Consider the following 21,426-nt stretch of genomic DNA (forward strand, 5'->3'; position numbering starts at 1 on the left):
CTTCTGATTCTGGGTAAGCTGACTTCGGGTGGATGGAAGTTCAGAGAGGGCCGGGGGGTATGAGGACACTTAAGCTCTGTTGGTTAGCTGGTCCTGAGGAGGTCATGGGATGATGACTGGTACATTCCCAACAAGTATGGCTTTCATAAAGGAAAACATATGACTATTGTATTGTGTGATAAGCTACATGATGGGATATGTTTTGCTTCAAACTGAAACAGTTTGGTTCTCTGCTGGCACGCGCCGATTCTCTGTGATACAGCATCTTTTGTATCTCCCAATGATATGACCTGAAAAGATGACCAGCTGACCCTACCCCTCCTGTTTGTTTTGGTATGAAAGCCTGTTCGGCCTTGGGTTCGCTCTCTCTTCTCGTGCTGCCAAAACCGAAGGGTCGAAGCAGCACGTGAACCAGGGCAAGAGTACTCCTTACATTACGGATATGATTTGATATGGTATGGTAATGTATTATATTGTATTGCATGATTACCTTTTATAATTAAAACAGATTATTGTTTAACCCTCGTCCTGGTTGTTTTGAGTGTTCCTTCTTTTAAAAGCAAACTCATAGAATCGGCGCGGAGAAGTGATACCTACTCCTACACTTTGTAATACTAGGTCTCACTCACAGCCTCTTGTTATTAGCCAGCTAATAAATACAACCACATACACAAAGAAAAGCTGAAATGTCAACCTGTCCAAGCATCCTGTATCATAGCCATGCTAATAATGTTTATAATAAACCAAACCGTTTGTAAATCAGTCAAGATTTCAGCGAGTTAAGAGTATTTTTGTGCAGATCACTCACCTTACAACAGCTACCATAACGCGAATCAGAGTAACTGTTGACTGTAGCAAGATGGCGGCCGGTCAGCTACGCTGGAAAATCTCCCATGAGCCATCTAGTGTTTATATATATATCTATGGTCACAGCCACAGTCAGGTCGAACCGGATGACTGCGGGGCTAACGGTTCGTGTCGCTACCGCTGACATGGCGTGTCTATCAAAGGTACGTTTTGCCCATTAGTTGCCCAGTATTACTTTGAATATTATTATTGTGATTGAGGATTAAATCCGCTTTGAAGACCACCGTTTTATATCGTGCAGTTTAGCGGCAAAATAACGTCAGTTAGCCAGCTAACGCTAGCTTTGTTGAGTTTATGCTAGCTAAACAAGTAGTGGTTGTAGTCTACAGCAGTAAAGTATAGCCTACTGCTTTGGCACTAACGGTTGATAACCGTTTATGAAAAATAAAACCAATTGAACTGTACTGAAATAATGACACGTTTTATAATTGTCTTGAGCTCCTGCTGTGTTTTTAAAGCCTTTGTAAATTATCCATGCTATTTTCTATTTAGAACGAAGACTTCAGAATCTTAAAATCCCTTCACGTTTGTATGCAATTGTGCTAAATTCAACTCTGGAATCAAGCAAATATTAATATGTTTGCATGACAAAAGTTATTTATATTTTGATATCACTTAATTATACGTTTAATACATTTAAGTCAAGCTAAGGTACATGTGATGGTAGCTAGTTAGTACTCTTACCTGTGATGCCTCCTCCAAACAGCATAATAACCAGACTGTATCATTAAAACTACAAGTACCAGTTCTAGATCCTTGACTTTAGACAAACAATTCAAAAGACAACATTTATTTAAAGACCAATCTTTATTTGAATGTGCCTCTTAACCCGAGATATTAGTTATACAGTAATAGTATTGATAATCTAAAAAAACTGAGTAACTCAACAGTTAACTTTATATTTTTATTGTCTAAAGCAGGGGTGCCCACACTTTTTGGGCTGGTGAGCTACTTTTGAAATGACCAGCTCACCGAGGTCTACCAACCAAAAATAAAATCCCAAATTGCAAGGGTTGCTGAATAACACGTTTTAATTATACATGGGATAATAGGGCTGCAACAAACCACTAATTTGATAATCGATTAATCTATCGATTAATGAAACGACTAATCGACTATTCAGACTATTACTCTATGCCTTGCACAATTTCTCAAACGCTCTTATTTAGCCATCAACTTTTAGATTTAGCTTGAGGTTGTTCTATTTCGTCCCTACTGACCGCCAGAGGCGGTGCTTTAGCACTGGATATGTCCATCGCGCGCATGCGCAGCTCGAGTACCAATAACAACAAAGTCACCTGTGACCCACGTGACACCGGCTATATCAGCCGGTATTGTCAGAGGATCTGTTCCTTTTCATCTTCTCGCTGCGCGAGGGTACCGTGGCTACGTTTTCGTAGCCTACAGCGTTCAGGTTTGAACGTTTGATCTGAGGGATTTCTCTGCAAACAGCTGGCCGCGTGAAGCTTCGCGACTGACAGTCGGGGCTACGGGTCGTTAGACGCGTCCTCCAGGAGCTGCGCCGGCTGTGCAGAGCCTCGACAGACAGGTTTGTGTCAGCTTGTTGCTGGTGATGGCTGTGTTTCCACACCCGCTCCCAGCCAAGTTGTCCTGATTACCGTCTTATTGTTTGTGGCTTAGACTTTCTGGTGACGACAGTGTTCCCGCTTCCTCTCCCATAAAGTTGCCCTTATGCTCTTTTGAAAGTTCTGCTTGTGGCGTTGTGCCCGAGCTATCATTAGCATTTGAGTCCCAGCTTTGGCTGCGTCCCTCATTCGATTTAATATGGAAAGCCAAGAGTGTCATACTTTAAACCCGTTTTTCGTTTAGATGCAGAAAGTAAGGTAAGTACTTTCTATTTTCTAGAAGCTATTATCTGGTCTTAACATTTGTGTTCTGACTTGGTCGCTTGATTGTTAGCAGCAGCCGCTTGGCTAACACCTTGCTGTTGAGCTTAACTATTAACTCAGGGCAGTGCTCCCGCTCCCTGTAGCATAGGGTTTGATTGCAGTAGCGCTAGATCGTTGTATTACTGCTCCTAATACTAGACTCTTAGCACTAGGATGATATGCAGAGAACATCTTCACGGCGGGTGCTGTGTGCTCGGCATGTGCGGTTACTACTGTAACCAGACACGGTTCTATGTGGGCTGTTCTCTTTCTTAGAAGCTAATTATCTGGTCTTAACATTGTGTTCTGACTTTGTTGCTTGATTGTTAGCAGCAGCCGCTTGGCTAACACCTTGCATGTACGGTTAAGCTTCATTATTTAACTCAGCCGGTGAGGGCAGTGCTCTCGCTGCTGCTCCCGGTAAACGCATGGTATGGTTGCAGTAGCGCTATATCGTTGTATTTACTGCTCCTAGTACTAGACTCCTAGCACTAGGACGATATGCAGAGAACAATCTTCACTGTGTGTGCCGTGTGCTCTGCATGTATGGCCATTAAGGAGGATTTCATCCTCCCAATATTATATTGTCTAGTGGGCAGCCGTTGGCTGACACTTTTAGGCACCGGCCACAGTTACTATTGTAACTAAGGTTCTAAGCCGTAAGTACTGGCCATAATTACTACTGTAACTACGGTTCCAAGCTGTGTAAGTACTGGCCATAGTTAATACTGTAACTACGGGGTTAAGCCGTAAGTACTGGCCATAGTTACTACTGTAACTACGGTTCCAAGCTGTGTAAGTACTGGCCATAGTTAATACTGTAACTACGGGGTTAAGCCGTAAGTACTGGCCATAATTACTACTGTAACTACGGTTCCAAGCTGTGTAAGTACTGGCCATAGTTAATACTGTAACTACGGGGTTAAGCCGTAAGTACTGGCCATAGTTACTACTGTAACTACGGTTCCAAGCCGTGCACGTACTGGCCATAGGCAATACCGTAACTACGGCTCTATGCCGTGTAAGTACTGGCCATAGTTACTACTGTAACTACGGTTCTAAACCATGTAAGTACTGGCCATAGTTACTACTGTAACTACGGTTCCAAGCCGTGCAAGTACTGGCCAGAGTTACTACTGTAACTACGGCTCTATGCTGTGTAAGTATCCAAGCCGTGCAAGTACTGGCCAGAGTTACGACTGTAACTACGGTTCTAAGCCGTGTAAGTACTGGCCATAGTTACTACTGTAACTACGGTTAGATGCCGTGTGAGCCCTGGCCATGGCTACTGCTGTAACTACGGCTGTGCTATTCTATTCTTTAGAAGCTAGTTATCTGGTCTTAAACATGTGTGTTATTTGACTTGATCTCGCTTGATTGTTAGCAGCAGCCGCTCGGCTAACGTCTTGCGTATACTGTTAGCTTCTTTATTTTACCCAGCTAGGTGAAGGCAGTGCTCTCGCTCCCGCTCCCTCTACCGGTAATGCGGATGTAGCTACATCCCTTTTTTCTGTTCGGCGAGTAGTAGCACCGCTCTACTCTTCCCGTTCAGCAGGTAGCCGGTGAAGGCTGTGTTCCCGCACCCGCTCCCGGTTACACTGAATCTGGCGTTCGACTCTAACTTAACCAGTGAAGGCAGTTCTCGCCCCCACTCCTGGTAAGACGCCAAACGGCCTCGTTTTTCCGTTAAGCAGGTAGCCGGTGAAGGCTGTGTTCCCGCAACCGCTCCCGGTTACACTGCATCTGGCATTCGTCTCTAACTCAACCAGTGAAGGCAGTTCTCGCCCCCGCTCCTGGTAGACGCCAAACCGCCTTGTTTTTTCTGTTAAGCAGGTAGCTGGTGAAGGCTGTGTTCCCGCACCCGCTCCCGGTTACGCTGCATCTGGCATTCGTCTCTAACTCAACCAGTGAAGGCAGTGTTCTCGCCCCCGCTCCTGGTAGACGCGGAACTGCCTTGTTTCTCCGTTAAGCAGGTAGCCGGTGAAGGCTGTGTTCCCGCACCCGCTCCCGGTTACACTGCATCTGGCATTCGTCTCTAACTCAACCAGTGAAGGCAGTTCTCGCCCCCGCTCCTGGTAGACGCCAAACTGCCTTGTTTTTCTGTTAAGCAGGTAGCTGGTGAAGGCTGTGTTCCCGCACCCGCTCCCGGTTACGCTGCATCTGGCATTCGTCTCTAACTCAACCAGTGAAGGCAGTGTTCTCGCCCCCGCTCCTGGTAGACGCTAAACTGCCTTGTTTATTCTGTTAAGCAGGTAGCTGGTGAAGGCTGTGTTCCCGCACCCGCTCCCGGTTACGCTGCATCTGGCATTCGTCTTAATTTAACCAGTGAAGGCAGTGTTCTCGCCCCCGCTCCTGGTAGACGCTAAACTGCCTGGTTCCGTTAAGCAGGTAGCTGGTGAAGGCTGTGTTCCCGCACCCGCTCCCGGTTACGCTGCATCTGGCACTCACCTCTAGCTCAGCCAGTGAAGGCAGGGTTTTCGCCCCCGCTCTTGGTAAACTGCCTTATTTACTAATCCAGCTAGGTGAAGGCAGTGATCTCGCTCCCGCTCCCTCTGCCGTAACGTGGGTGTAATTTCATCCCTCTTTCTGTTCGGCGAGTAGCAGCAACGCTCTACTCTTTCCATTAAGCAGGTAGCTGGTGAAGGCTGTGTTCCCGCACCCGCTCCCGGCTCCGCTGCATCTGGCTACCTACAGAATGGTTCATTCATGTAGCGCCTGTAGGGTTTCTCTTGAGCCCGAGGACGGCCACGACCGCTGCCCCTCCTGCCTCGGCCGCTTCTGGCGGTCAGTGGGGACGAAATTCGAGCATCTGAGGGAGGTTCTCACGGTAAACGCCTGCATGAGCTGTAGCTGCATGCCTCGGGTGCTCAGAGTGGCTCGAATCACTGAGGTGGAACGTCTGGCAGCAGCCAACAGACACCTCTCCTTGTCACGTACTCCTCCAGATCAATTCGGCCGTTCCTGGCGACTTGAGGGAGCAATGGCTTTGTGTGCTCCCCCCAATAGAAGGACTAGAAATAGGCTGTCCTCTAAAGTGGATCGGCTAGCTGCCGATAGGGGCATGATGAAGTCGCCTCTTGGCCCTTCAGCCTGGGCCCGGTGTAGGGGCTGCTAGCGGGCCCCCCCCCCCCTCCTTCGGTTGGCGCCCCTCCTTCGGCTGATGCACCGCCTCCGGTTGACGGAGAGTCCTCCGTCGCGTACCAGTCGAGCCAGGGGAGCTGTTTAGATCAGCTGCCCTGGAGGCACTGGATTGTGCCGCCCAAGCTAGGCAGACCAGGCAGCAGCACTCGGGTCCTCGCAGACCTGTGCCCACTCCCAGCAGGCCCAGGGGCCGCTCTAGCAGCCGCACTCAGCCGCTGGATTACAGGGGTGGTCTGCAGAGGTCTTAGCGGCCCACTCAACCGCCTCCCAATGACTTTCGTGCCCCATGTCGCCCGCCTTCCAGGCGGCCTCGTGCCCCAGAGCCTTACCGGACCCCCCCCAAGAGGCTCCAGGGTCCGGGGGGCTGGGCTCTGAAATCCCGGGGGTGGTCGGCGGCTGCTTTCCCAGCAGCAGCTCAGTTTCTGGGCAGTCTGTACTTCCGTCCCTTGGGTGGTTTTCACCTTAACCCAGGGGTACGGACCGCAGCTCCGGCCCCTAGCCTTCGGCTGGGTCTAATGGACAGTCGTCAGCGATCCGGCAGGGGCCCTACCTCTGGGCCAAGAGTTGTCCGTCCTTTTGTCCAAGGACGCAATCAACCCAGGAAGACCCTCTGCTTAGCCAGGGGGTTCTACTCGGCATACTTTCTCGTGAGCAAGAAAGTCGGCGGATTTCGCCCGATCTTGGACCTCAGAGGAATCAACAGATTCCTGAAGGTGCTGCCATTCTATATGCTGACTACTGCATACGCACAGATGGAGTGGTTCCCAACCGAGGGATGCCTACTTCCACGGGGGCCGGGAAAGAGGGTGCCTTATATTCATTTCCTCCGGCCCTTGGGCAGACTGGCAGCTGCCTCGGCCGCTGGGCCCTTAGGCCCGCTGTCGTTGCGCCCCATGCAGATGTGGCTGAACAGCCTTCACTTGGACGCCAAGTGGCACAGGCACAGTGAAGTCAGGGTGTCGCAGCATTGCTCCACTCTCCGTCACGCTGGAGGGGCAGGGCCTATCTCTGGTAGGCGTGCCCATGGGCGCCATCCCATCCCGCCAGGAGACCATCACCATAGGTGCATGTCTCTCAGGGTGGGGTGCAGTGCGGCAGGGCAGGACCGTTCAGGGTCAGTGGTCTGCCCAGCAGAGTGCGCGCCGGGTCAACGTGCTAGAGCTTCGGGCCGTGCAGCTTGCACTCACGCACTTTCTACCCCAACTGGGGGGCAAGAATGTGTGTGTTCCTTGGGGACAGCATGTACATTGTTGCTTAGACAACAGTCCCTTCTAGATAGTGGACGTTCTCACTCCACTCTGAATTTATGTGGCTGCGATTCTGCCCAACATGTTCGGGTCGACGGCGCCACGGCGGGGTGCCACAGGTCGGTGTCCCTCTTTATGAGAGGGGCTTTACGGCAGCGTCCCCCTTGCACCCCGAGGGCTCCGGCTTGGGACCTGCCCTTGCTGCCGGATGCCCTATCACCTCCTCCCTTCGAGCCCCTGGCCCAGGTGGGGCTTAGGTGGCTGCCCACAAAGGCAGCATTTCTGCTTGCCATAGCCTCAGGGAAGTGAGTCGGGGAGTTGCATGTCCTCTCCATAAACAATATATGCCCGAGGTGAGACTCTCAGGCGTTGCCCTTTGGGCAAATGTGGCATTCCCGCCCGGGGTCCTTCCACAAACTCACTTCAATCAGCCTGCCCAGCTGGCACGCTTTGACATTCAGGAGTACGGCACATCGAAGTTGCCGTGCCCGGGGGGTGCCCAAAGGGCGTATATCAAGGCTGCTGCCTGTATACGGCAGGAGGAGCAACTCTTGAGTTTGCCCTGGTGGCACTAAAGGAGGCTAGGCCCTCTAACCAGTGGCTTCCCCACTGGGTTGTCGATACCATCTCACAGGCTTACGGGGCCAGTGGCCGCCCCCTGCCATCGGGCTGAGATGCCACTCTACAAGGAGCATCTCAACATATTGGGCTGCCCTGAGAGGGGTGCCCCTGGAGACCATCTGCGCCGCGGCGTCGTGGGCGTCTTCTGGCACATTCTCCAGTTGTCATCAGGTCAATGTCGCCACTCCCCATTCTTTGGGCGTGGTCCTTTTGCCGAGCTCCGCTGCTTCCAGTGGTGAGCAAGGGCTTGGATTCTTCATGACATTGTTGGTATAGGTCATCCAGTGCTAAAGCACCGCCTCTGGCGGTCAGTAGGGACGAAATAGAACGATAGTTACGGCTGTAACTACGGTTCTATGAGTCCCGGATGACCGCCAGAGTTCCCTGTCACTCAGAATTCTTGTGTGCTCGCGAGAAGATTCGGGGAACAGATCCTCTGACAATACCGGCTGATATAGCCGGTGTCACGTGGGTCACAGGTAGGGTTGGGTACCGAGAACCGGTTCCGGTTCGGAACCGGTTCCAACATTTCGATTCCAACGGTATCATTTAGAAATGTGAATTTCGGTTCCGCTTTTCGATTCCTGAGGAAATGTTTCTCGCCGCTCTCCGTAGCCTCCTGCATGACTGCAGCGGGGCGGGAAATGTAGCGTTGTATCTACATTTCCTACAGCGTAACCTGAGACCAGGGCCGGCCCGTCGCACTGGCATTATAAATGTTCGCCGAGGGCGCCAGATCTGTGGAGGCGCTGCGCTGACAGCTCTGGGAGAAAAAATAAATGTTTTGACCGTTGGTGCTCATCCTAATTTTCGGCCTTAATGTAACAACATTCATAATTAAGTAAATGTAACACCCTTTTCATCCCGGTTACACTTTTCATTTGCCCTGTACGATGGGCGCTGCAAGTGATGGAAATGGGGGATGTTGGCTTATCTGGCAACCGCAGCTCACGAGGGTGCACTGGAACCGGCGCTGTTGTTATTAGCATCTGGTGCTAGCTGCTCTTACGGAAGAAGAAGATGTTTCTACAATGATGTGGAGGGAGAGTCCTCTCCAGTCAGACTGAGAGGCTGATGACTTCAGCTCAGTGAGGTAAAGGACTCGCAGTGTTTAGATAGTTCACTTTAGTCTAAGTTATCTCAGTGGGTCTCAAACGTTTTGATCACAATTTATGTAAACACATATTTCCAAGGCACTCCTTTATAATTATTGGGATAAAACAGGTTTGAAATCATTCCAATGTAAACTATAGGACAGTAAACCAGACATATCGTTTTAAACTGGAGAGATAAAAAAATATGCATAAATAAAATAGTAAAATAAGATATGAATGAACAACAAAAATAAAATGCATTACATGTAGGCTATTTGTTATTTAATTATTCAAATGTAAACCGATCTTTTTCATATGGGTGTTTGGAGTTGTACCCCCTAGATCTAGTCTCTAGTAATTCTGCGTGTGCACCAGATTGAAGCATTTTACTTCAAAATGTTCAAACATTTCTTCCCGGTATGCCTGAGAGGCAGATATGCTTGTTTTTCTCAACAAGAACTGTTTTTAAAAGTTGGACTGTTGTAGCTTCAGGGGTTCTCAGGTTAAAGTTACATAGCAGTGAATATAAACAGACTGATTAATGTGAATATTACTTTAAACTAACCTGTGTAAAAGTTTCTCGAATAAATGTAATTTTTTTGGTGGAAGAAGCATGTATCATTTTTTTACCCTGCCCCTCAAAGAATCGGAATCGAGAACCGTTAAGAACCGGAATCGAAAAGTAGAATCGGAATCGGAATCGTGGAAATTCAAACGATACCCAACCCTAGTCACAGGTGACTTTGTTGTTATTGGTACTCGAGCTGCGCATGCGCGCGATGGACATATCCAGTGCTAAAGCACCGCCTCTGGCGGTCATCCGGGACTCATAGAACCGTAGTTACAGCCGTAACTATCGTTCTATTTCATCCCTACTGACCGCCAGATAAATTGCTCGTGTTACAGCTCTTACATGCTATACACTCTTTGCAAGGAGCATTGTCCACCTCAAGACGGGTAATATTTAACCACACCTTGGAGCGCTTCTCTCCGCCATCCCCGCCGTGTGTTGCTGCTTGTAGCAGCCGCGTGTGTAAACTGCCCCGCCCCCTCGCACACAGACGGGGGAGAGAGATCTCGTCTGGATTGGAAAGGTCGAAAATACACCGACCACAGTTATCTCATAATTATGACTTTTTATCTCATTATTATGACTTTTTATCTCATAATTATGACTTTTTATCTCATTATTTCGACTTTCTTATCTCATAATTATGACTTTTTATCTCATTATTTCGACTTTCTTATCTCATAATTATGACTTTTTATCTCATTATTATGACTTTTTATCTCATAATTTCGACTTTTTTATCTCATAACTTTTCATGGGGATTTTATTTTTTTTCAAGTGGCGGAAATGGGCTTCCATATAAACAGTATGAAATTCATCAACATTGAAATATATGTTATTATCAAAATAATATTTAACTGTTATCAAAACGTAGTGGAACTGTAGAAGCTTGCTCTGTTGTCTCACTGAAAGAATAACTTTTACCACGTTTTTTACAGACAATATTGAGAGATAAATAGTAGCAGTTCTCACTATGTGTTAAATAGCTTTGCCTTCAATACATTAAATTAGAAAGCTGACATCTAAATGTAACCTTTTGCATGGAAAAAACCCTCAACTTCACTGATGTTTGTTGTAGCCTTTATTTAACCAGGTGAACGCCCCTTGAGATCAAAAGATCTCTTTTTCAAGGGTGACCTGCAGGTGATTAGTTACACATGTAACATAAAAACAACAGAACAACAATAAGGATGACATACAACATAATGTACAGGGTACAGTTTACAAACTCTATTTACAGTGACAGGTACCATGAGTATCAAACAGCATGTCACCCAGCCGAGTTTTAAAATGATGCAGGGGAACCAAAGTGCTCAGTTTTAAACAGGTTTGCAGACTGTTCCAATTTAGTGGAGCTGCACATCTAACAGCTTTCTTCCCTAAGACAGTCCTAGCACTTGGCACATTTAATAAAACAACATCATGAGATCTCAGGCAATACGTACTTTCAATTTGTCGAGAGATCAGAGAGCAGATATAAAAAGGTAGTTTACCCAACATGGCTTTATAAATGAACATGTACCAATGACTGAGCCTCCGTACAGTTATGGCGCATTTCCACTGCAGCGGGGTAGCCCCATTTAAGCGTCCCTAAGCGTCCTCGCTCAGGCCTCGGGCTGCCTCGCTGGCCGTCGGAGGCCGCGGCGCATTTCCATTACAGTTTAGGACCTGGGGTAGCAACGCAGTGTAGGCGGGGCGATCGGCTTTTTGGGCGGAGCGATGCTGGGTAAAACTGCAGTGGCGTCATCTTCAATGCGACACAACTCACAAAACACACACAACAATGGAGGATGTAGAAGCGATCGTTTACTTGTTTCTGGTGAAATCCATGCTGTGCTCTGCATAACCTCTGCGAGAGTCATGGAGAGGACTATGATGATGGGTGGAATGCACCAGCAGCAGCAGAGCCTGGGGTAGCAGTGGCTCAAGGTGCAGAGGAGGAGGGCACTGACATCAGAGAGGGTTTGATGTGCTACCTGAATACCTACATATGCATTGTATTGCATTCATTGTATTGAACATAAATAAACTTTTTTTTTCATATACATGTGTTTGTCAAACGTTTTAAACAAATGTTATCTGAATTGAATATTTAGTAAATATTTGAATTTCAAGCACCAGTAAGTATGCCCCATAATAAGTACATTTGAGGAAATATCAGATCATGAAAAGAATATCTTTCTAATAAATTAAGCGAATATCAAAGCTAACTATAAACATAAATACTAAAGTGTAAAACACAGCAAAACTATATTCATAAATGCAATTGTAAAATAGTGTGGACAATTGTAAACATGGATGGAGGCTAAAGTATCCACAACATAAAATAATATATTAAAATATAACCTCAATCTTTCATGTTAAAAGCTTGCTTGAATGGGTTATAGGTTTCTTTTGTTCTCTCGTCTTTGAAATAATTATATAAGGAATGTGTTTGAGTCTAGTAGAACGAGGGTATTACAATTGAGCAATTTCTACATGTATTATGTATTCTTAATACTATTACAAAATAAACATGTAATAATGTTTTAGAGGAGGACCTCAAGCTAGCAAACTCAATTTCTTGCTTTAAATCTCTTAAAACTAATGGGCTTTTTCCTAACTGATGGTGTTTGTTATTGCTTTATAAATTCATGTATATTTATATCTTCTCTAAATCAAGATTATGTGAATCTGATTTTTTTCTGTTGGGTGCCATTCATTATCAACAAGAGATAAGATAAGTCAAAGAAGTACTTTATTGATGGCAGTATAAAAATACAAAAACAATTTTTTATCAAAAAGGCATGCCATTAAACAATACAAATAAAAAATGTAAAATTGTATTGCAGCCAGCATAAATGTACATAGCATTGTAAAAATAAACATAAAATGAACATTTTAAAGAAAATAAATAAACAAGGAAGTACAAATGTTGCATTTAAAAATTAACTAGATAAAAAATATATAATATGTACAATAACTATTAAGGTTTTTTGAAGTATCACGGAGGAGACGGGCCACGTCGGCTGCCCAGTCATGGTGCCGTTCCTGCTGGGCCCGATCCTCTCCTCCTCGTTTCCTCTTGCCTGGGTGACAATAAGATAATAATTAGCAATAAGGAAAAAACACTGGACAGGTACAGGTCACACAAGGATATAAGAATAACATGTATACACAGAACAACAGTAAGGTGAACTAAAGAAAGTTCTGGCCCTAGATGTTTACAATGATTGTGAAAGTGAATTACATTATATCCAGCCTGTTGATAATGAATATAAATATATGTATATGATAGGATGTCACACACAACTGTACTAGCTGCTTACTAGCTAAGACTTTACTTGTAACAGAGCATTTCCACACAGTGGTATAGCTTATTTTAATTACTGACGATGAATCATCCAAGGTTTAAAAAAACAAAACACAATTCCAGTCGTTTTGCCATTTCTATTTCTTACCTAGAACCACACGCTGCGGTGTCGTGATGGCACTCGGTGTTGGTGGTTGAGTTGGTGTCGATTCTTCGGCTGGGGTCCGTTCTGGATTCGATGACGATGTGGACGGAACACTGCCATCAACCGTTGTTCGGGAATGTTCCTCCTCACAAGTCCCAATGTAATCATCTAGAACAGCAAAATGACTTGTTAATTCCACAAACTACTGCAGCACAATAGTAAATAGCAACAACAACTATAGCAAAGAAAAACTGAACGTAAACAATGGCACATATGGTGTTAGCAAACAATAGCTCTAGCTAAGGCTGTCTGCCTAGGCTATCTACCTTAGCTAGCTATGTAGCTCTTCGGGGCTCCATAAAAGCATGGGTTGTCAAACATTAATGTAAGGATAAAATAGACTTCTTTGTTAGAAGTGAGCGTACCTTGCAGGGACTCCAGTAAAGCCGTTGCAGAGTCCAGGCCTCCCTCCCTCCCAACGTTGGCCGGTCTATGGCCGTAAATCTGGTCCAACAAGTGGAACCACTTCCATTGTTTCCTACCCGCACCACTCGTGTTGTTGTTGTCCTTTACTTGGCGATATTCACTCTTCATCTTTTTCAGTTTTTCCCTACACTGCAGGAAAGTCCTCGAAAATCCGCGTTCGGACATCTGTGCAGAGACATCCTGGAACACTTTCACATTTTGCGTTGTTCCGTCGAGCTCCCGCTGGATTTTATCATCCCCAATGAGATTAAGGAACGTCGTCACCTCCTCGGTCTACCACGTGTGCTTTTCTTCGACGTTGCCATTTTTGTAGCTCCTCCGTTTACAAAATGCTGTTTATAAAAATGCTGCAAGCTTGCTTCTAGATATATATGCGACGCTGCAGCGTCGGAGACAGCAGTTACAGAACCGCACACACAGGTCCCGCGTCACGACCGCACACACAGGTCCCGCGTCACGTGACGGAGCACGTGACGGGGTCCCGCATGACGGCGGCACGTGACGGAGACGGAGCACGTGACGGTCAACGCAAATTCACATGAATGTATATATATATTCTCTTAATTTAGTTGAGAATTTCAAAAATATAGTCTTTTATATGTATATTAAACAACACTGTTAATTTAGTTTTGGGTATGTTTATAATTCTCGTTTCATTATTATTCAAAAGAAAACAACACTGTTAAACACTGTTCCTTCTACAGTATCATAATTCTCGTTTCATTATTATTATTAATAAATCAAAAGGTGTCTTCGAAGAGGTGCTAGATTACTGAAAAACAACTGTTAGTGTGTTCATGCACCAGCCTGCAAAAGATAAACAAGCAGTTTGACCGAGAGGCATTTCAGTTCAGAATACATTTTTATTTATTTGTATTGCGGGGTCTGCTGTTTCTTCACTGGGGGTGAGGCGGGGTCTGCTGTTCCCTCTCGAGGGAGATAACCTGTCGTGGCACTCTTAATATTGGCTGAAGGGTTCCCTCCAGCAAGCTTCTGGCCTCCAGAGTCCAGAAGGCAAACCTTTGGCCATGCCTTTGAAACAATAAGAACAAGACGTCATCTAAAGTATTGCATAGGCTAAGGCATTGGTGCACAATTGATATGCATTAATAATCTCAACAATAACTGACTAAAACACCTCATGCAATATTACACAACATGTCAAAATGATGACACTGTCTGATAAACGGTAAACAGGCAGTCAGCACAGTAAAGATTATTTACAATGAATTCAAATTGTAATACAATGACTATTAAAGAAGCATTTACACTGAAGACAGAACTTAGGCTACTGCTGATTTAATGTAGTGGACATATTGACATGCTTTTGTCATCCGTTGAAGTTTAATTAATTAGCTGACTATAATTAATCATTAGGGTTGGGAAGTTTACTTTTTTAAAATGTAGTAGGTTACAGATGAGTAATTACCCTGTTAAATTGGAATAAGTAATGTAACTTGACTATGTAACTATTTGTATTGAAATTCTAATGTTAATTATGGTTATTTTATGTTTTTTGTGAGTCACTTTGGATAAAAGCCTCTGTCAAATAACATAACCATAACATACAGTTTCATTAAACAAATACACAAAATGGTTAACAGTTGGTTTTGCAGCGAGTCATCATAGGCTAACAGATTACATTTAGCACTTGTTGCTTGTATGGCTGTTCAATACAACAGAATAGTTGTTAACTTTAAAAAAAAACATGATTCACATTACTCACACTCTTACTGTAATTAGTGATTCAATTACTCAACTATGACACCTAGTTGGGCTTGCCAAAATCACGCTAGTTTCATTAAACAAATGATCAAATATGCTAACGAAGCTAATGCTTTTGGTAATGCTTTTGCCGAAAGCTATAGCTAACGAATAGTTGTTTTTAGAGACTTTAATACGGTTAGAAGCTATCATAAGCAAACAGATGTGTGTTTGTATTGCCTTAACACTATCATAGTTAACGTTAGCTAATCACACTTAATTTCAAGACACCGGAATTGTTATTAATGTTAAACAAATAAAACTGTAAAAGCACTTCACATTACTCACATTCTCTGCATTGACGTTAACATTCATGTGAACGTGCTCCGTCACGTGCCGCCGTGACGCGGGACCTGTGTGTGCGGTTCTACAAGTGCGGTTCTACAACTGCTGTCTCCGACGCTGCAGCTTCATGCTACTCCCTTCAGCAGGATACTGTAGTGATTCAGAGTGTGATTTTAGCAAAGGAGTGCTTTTGTTTTGAAATCACTTCCGTGAGTTTCGCCCCGCCCCTCGCTCCAAGGACCATTTGACCATTTAGTAAGGTGAAAAGCAAAAACACCTCTGCCGCTCTTCCGTTTACGTGTTTAATAAAGAAAAACAATTGGACGGTAGATACTTAAGCAATAGCTCACGACAGGACGTGGTATATGCTCATTATATCAAAGCTAAGTGGCGTCGTTCGGCCCGACGCGAAGTGTCTACCTGCTCTTCACGTAGCTCTGCATGTCGTCGTTTAGGTGCTTTTTTTTCTGGAGCTAGGCACTCCTCAATCCACTCCTCCATAGTAAGGCCCCCCCGGAGGTCGAAGTTAATCTTAAATGTTTCCATCTTATGCTTTGTAAGTTTGTTTCGTAACGGAAGAAATGTAAATATATTTATAAAACTGACAAGTCAAATCAAGCAATCTGATTGGTCGATAGTGTTTTTGCAGACCTCTTTGATTACATATTTGAAAACATCGTTGCTTGCTTTAAAAGTAGCACAACTCATTATGTCAAACCATGGAAAGTATCTAGATATCCCTGCCCTTATGCCAAAAGAACTGCACACTGAATACGTTTTGCCGTTTGATGTCTATGTCTGGACCGCTGCGTAAAAAGGAGGGTTTCTGCCCCGTTACTTCTCCGCTGCTTTCTTGTTCCAGTTTTCAGCCCAACGGTATACTGTCTTTCTCAGACGCGGAGGGATACTGACTTGTTGTGAAAAGTAACTTACAATTCTACCTGTTTGTTACGTACTCCCCCCCTTTTTGTTGTTCTCTCTGCTGTGCAGGTACAGCTGGCTCCGCCTTCCCCAGGTGTTCCCAGTTGTCACTCAGCCGAGCTTGGCGCAGGTGTTCCCAGCTGACAATCAGCCGAGCATAAAAGAGGGGACTGAAGGAGAAGGAGGCCGATCACTACTCCTGATATCTCTGCTGTGGCAGAGCTATTTTGCCTTTTTGTTGTGTTTTCTGGAGGACGTGTTAGCGTTAGGTTTTCGCGGCTTTATTTCTCCCGTTAGGTTCTGTGTGATTTTGGGTAGCGGAGGAAGGCTCTGGATCCTACGGCCCGTGGTGTGGTTGGCCCAAGTCCCCTCCGTCTTTTTGTTTGTTTACCTGTCCTCCAGTGTATGTTTTTAAGATTGTGGCAATACATGTATGATCACCGTTTAGTGCCTATGTGTTGTGTACTTTTGTTTTATGTTGCGGACTGCCTCACGAGCCACTACTATTGAGTAGGGAGGCGGGTCGTAACATATGGGGGCTCGTCCGGGAGGCTGTGTGGTGAGTAGCATTACTTTCTAAAAGGCCCTTGACAGCATTTTGTTGTTTGTTTGGCTGTATAGCGTAGAGTGGCAGTGATGGATTTCGACTTGGAGGGGTTTGTGGGTGATCCGACTCGGGGGAAGTTGGATGCATGTAGCAAACAGCAGCTTGGTCTGATCGCAGGCAGATTTGACGTTGTAGTCAATAAACAGAACAAGAAACAGATCATTAAGGGACAGCTGTTGGCTGCGCTTATAGAGCAGGAGGTATTGTCAGAGGAGGAAGTAGAGGTTCCCATGGACGACGGGACAGAGGTCTTGCAGAAAGTGAGCGACCTTCAACTTCAGCTAGAGCTGCGCAAGCTGATGGTTAGAGAGAAGGAGAGTGACAACAGACTGAGAGAGGCGGAGTTACGTTTGAGGGAGCTGGAGCTGACGTCTCACCAGACTCAGCAGTTGGGGTCTGCACAACCTCATGATTTTGACGTAGGCAAGTATACTCGGTTTATCCCAGTGTTTAATGAAAAAGACGTTGATAGCTATTTTGTCCTGTTTGAGCGTGTAGCAACAACGTTTAAATGGCCTGGGAACATGTGGACTGTTATGCTGCAGTGCGTTCTCGCGGGTAAAGCGCAGGAGGTGTATACTGCGTTATCTGAGGAGGTTAGTCGGGATTATGAACAGGTGAAAGCTGCAATTCTGCGCGCTTATGAGCTGGTGCCTGAGGCATACCGTCAAAAGTTTCGTGGTTTGAAAAGACAAGATTGTCAAGCGTATGTGGAATTCGCCCGTGAGAAAGAGGTTCTGTTTGAGCGATGGTGCTCATCGACGGGGACAAAGTCTCTAGAGGACCTAAAAACATTAGTGCTCATGGAAGAATTTAAAAACTGTTTGCCTTACACAGTAGCCACATACCTCAATGAGCAGAAACCGGTGAAACTGTTTGATGCTGTGGTTTTGGCTGACGAATATGCGCTTACTCACAAGACTGTCTACGGTGAGAGGACTAGGGCACAGGCCGGGTTTGTGGACAATAATATCAGAGAAACCCCAGTCTTCACTAAAGTGCCATGGCAGTCCAGCAGGCCAAGAGTTGCTGAGGAAAAACCGGGAGAGGTGAATTGGGGATCTACGGATAGGCCAGTGTGTCATTACTGCAAGAAAAGAGGTCATATTGTTGCGAATTGCTATGTTTTGCGGGATGAAAATAAGCATGTAAACACAGTAGCCTTCGTCAATACTTCTCGACCGGGACCACTCAAGTCAGAACTGGAAGTGTTTGCTCCGTTTCTTATGCAGGGAGTAGTGTCTTCGCTTGGGAAGGACAACAGGATTCCAGTGACAATTTTGAGGGATACAGCGGCATCACAATCTTTTATCGTGACTGGTGTGTTGCCCCTCTCGGAGGAGTCGGCTGTTAATCGGGTGTTCTTGTGAGGGGGTTTGGGATGCAGTATGTAGATTCACCGTTGCATTATATTCACCTCGAGTCAGATCTGGTTACAGGGCCGGTGATTGTCGGGGTTCAGTCATGTTTTCCTATTGAGGGAGTAGATTTGATCTTGGGGAATGATTTAGCCGGGGGCAGAGTGCTAGTTAAGCCGGAGGTGACTGCAGTTCCTGTGGGGAATTATTCAGATAAAGTGGTCCGAGAGTTCCCTGATGTACATGTCGCCTGTGCCGTTACCCGCGCCAAGTCCAAATGTGAGGTTGAGGTTAGCAATGATGTGGATCTGGCTGATAGCTTTATGGCTATAGAACTAGATGTGCCATTTAATGACCCTCCCCTGCAGCGTGACGGTGTGAAGACTGATACGATAAGTCTCGGTACTGTGCCTGTGGCACGTCAGCAGCTGGTGAGAGATCAAAAGGCGGATGCGGAATTATCATTGCTGTTGGAGGATACGGTATCAGAAGGTGTCATTGGCTCTCGGGGGTACTTTGTCGAAGACGGGGTGCTCATGCCTAAATGGACACCGCTGTTTGCGTCACCAGATGATGATTGGAGTGTGAAAATACAAGTGGTGGTCCCGGCTAAATACCGCCGTGACATCTTAGGTTTGGCTCACGATCATCAGCTTGCTGGCCACCTGGGTGTCAATAAAACGTATGACCGAGTGCTGCGCCATTTCTTCTGGCCTGGTCTGAAGAGGGATGTAGTGCAATACTGTAAAACCTGCCATGTGTGCCAGGGTGTAGGGAAGCCCAATCAAACGATTCCTCCTGCACCGCTGTATCCCATCCCGGTTGTAGGTGAACCCTTTGAGCGGGTGATCGTGGACTGTGTAGGCCCTTTTCCACGCAGTAAATCTGGGAATACATTTCTGCTTACCATCATGTGTGCAGCAACACGGTTTCCTGAAGCCATACCATTGCGTAACATCACTGCTCCGAGTGTGGTCAAAGCCCTGGTGAAATTTTTTTCCGTGTTTGGTTTGCCAAAGGTAATTCAAACTGACCAAGGATCTAATTTCATGTCTCGAGTCTTTGCTCAGACTCTCAAACAGCTCGCTATTAGTCATGTCCACTCGAGTGCATATCACCCGGAGTCGCAGGGGGCACTTGAGCGTTTTCATCAGACGCTTAAATCGATGTTGCGTGCGTACTGTTTGGAATCTGAGAAGGATTGGGATGAGGGAGTGCATTTAATGTTGTTCGCAGTGAGAGAGGTGGTGCAAGAGTCGCTAGGATTTAGTCCGTCTGAGCTGGTTTTTGCTCATAATGTACGTGGTCCCCTGAAGCTGTTGAAGGAAAAGTGGCTGGGTGTGGCTGAGCCACTTAATTTGCCGGATTATGTGAGTGGGTTTCGTTTCAGGATGCGCCGTGCATGCGAGCTGGCACAGGATAATCTGGTTGATGCACAAAGGGAAATGAAGAGTTGGTATGACAAGCGGGCTAAGGACAGGGTATTCGCTCCAGGGGATAAAGTGCTAGCCTTGCTGCCGATCTCTGGTTCCAGTTTGCAAGCCCGGTTCAGTGGCCCTTATGTTGTTACCAAGAAAGTCGGTGACCGTGACTATCTCATCGCTACCCCTGACCGGGTCGTAGGAGCAGGCTTTGTCACGTTAATATGTTGAAGCCATACAGAGAGGGCGAATGCCACTGACTTGAGCAGTGGCTCAGATGCTGTTACTGCTAAGTCTATTGTTCTACCCGGGGAGCTGTCTGGTGCTGATCTCTCTAAACCTGTCGCTGCCTGTATGGTGGCGCTGTCCAGTGCTGAAAGTGACACGTCTGTCACCGCTGAAGTCCCGGTCAGTTGGGGGGGGGGGATGAATACGTTGTGGTCCAATCGAAGGCGGTGTTACAGGGGAGGCTGCGAAACTCAGAGATTCTGGGTAACATTGAGGCACATTTAGCACACTTGCCTGACGCGCAGCGGGCAGATGTACTGGAGCTGATCGTGAGGTGGAGCGCTCTGTGTCGTACCGCTCCGGGAGATTTGATCGACACCAGCGGGTGTATTCCCCCATCGAAAAGGAGGCACTGGCTATGGCATGGTAGTATTGTGTGTTGTTAACCTGTCGGGTGTGTGGAATGAGTCGTGGTGAGCACGTCTGTCAACTAAGGTTGATTGTTGTGATTGTTTTGTTTTTTTTTAAAAAAAAGAAAAAAATCACTAACTCATGGTGGGGGTGTTACGTACTCCCCCCCTTTTTGTTGTTCTCTCTGCTGTGCAGGTACAGCTGGCTCCGCCTTCCCCAGGTGTTCCCAGTTGTCACTCAGCCGAGCTTGGCGCAGGTGTTCCCAGCTGACAATCAGCCGAGCATAAAAGAGGGGACTGAAGGAGAAGGAGCCCGATCACTACTCCTGATATCTCTGCTGTGGCAGAGCTATTTTGCCTTTTTGTTGTGTTTTCTGGAGGACGTGTTAGTGTTAGGTTTTCGCGGCTTTATTTCTCCCGTTAGGTTCTGTGTGATTTTGGGTAGCGGAGGAAGGCTCTGGATCCTACGGCCCGTGGTGTGGTTGGCCCAAGTCCCCTCCGTCTTTTTGTTTGTTTACCTGTCCTCCAGTGTATGTTTTTAAGATTGTGGCAATAAATGTATGATCACCGTTTAGTGCCTATGTGTTGTGTACTTTTGTTTTATGTTGCGGACTGCCTCACGAGCCACTACTATTGAGTAGGGAGGCGGGTCGTAACACTGTTCTACTACGCTCAGTATATCACGGCTAATAACCAATCAGATTGCTTGATTTGACTTGTCCGTTTTATAGAGAGGCGAAGTCCCTCCCTTTCCGGGAGCCTCCATGGGACCCCGGAAGCGTAAAATTATACATTGAAGTCAATGGAGAGAGAAAGGTTATCTTTTGATCCCGTTTGAATTGTGCCACGAATGACACATATGATGTTTGTCAATTTAAAAGAATATTTTGCAAGTCAAAAAAATAAAAATGTGTCGTAAAACTGTGAAGTTACACATTTTTTTGTGTGAAACCGCTGAGTGAACTACAGGTCTCTGGTCTCGCACAATACGTGTCACCATCACAAAGACGGCCGTCACATTAGCAAATGTCACCTGTTTCTTTCAGAATGAGAATAAAAGTATAAAACGAGGTGAACAT

General features: G+C 46.1%; 1 long non-coding RNA gene across 1 annotated transcript; it reads right to left on the reverse strand.

The window, feature by feature from the left end:
- Positions 1–12,186: 12,186 nt before the first annotated feature.
- Positions 12,187–13,778, reverse strand: LOC139434136 (uncharacterized). The gene is made up of 3 exons (XR_011643567.1): positions 13,293–13,778; positions 12,871–13,035; positions 12,187–12,498 (listed from the first exon to the last, which is right to left on the reverse strand). It is a non-coding gene; the product is annotated as an uncharacterized lncRNA (long non-coding RNA).
- Positions 13,779–21,426: the final 7,648 nt, after the last annotated feature.

Source organism: Pseudochaenichthys georgianus, chromosome 7 (genome assembly GCF_902827115.2).
Source record: "Pseudochaenichthys georgianus chromosome 7, fPseGeo1.2, whole genome shotgun sequence".
In the NCBI taxonomy this organism is placed as follows: Eukaryota; Metazoa; Chordata; class Actinopteri; order Perciformes; family Channichthyidae; genus Pseudochaenichthys; species Pseudochaenichthys georgianus.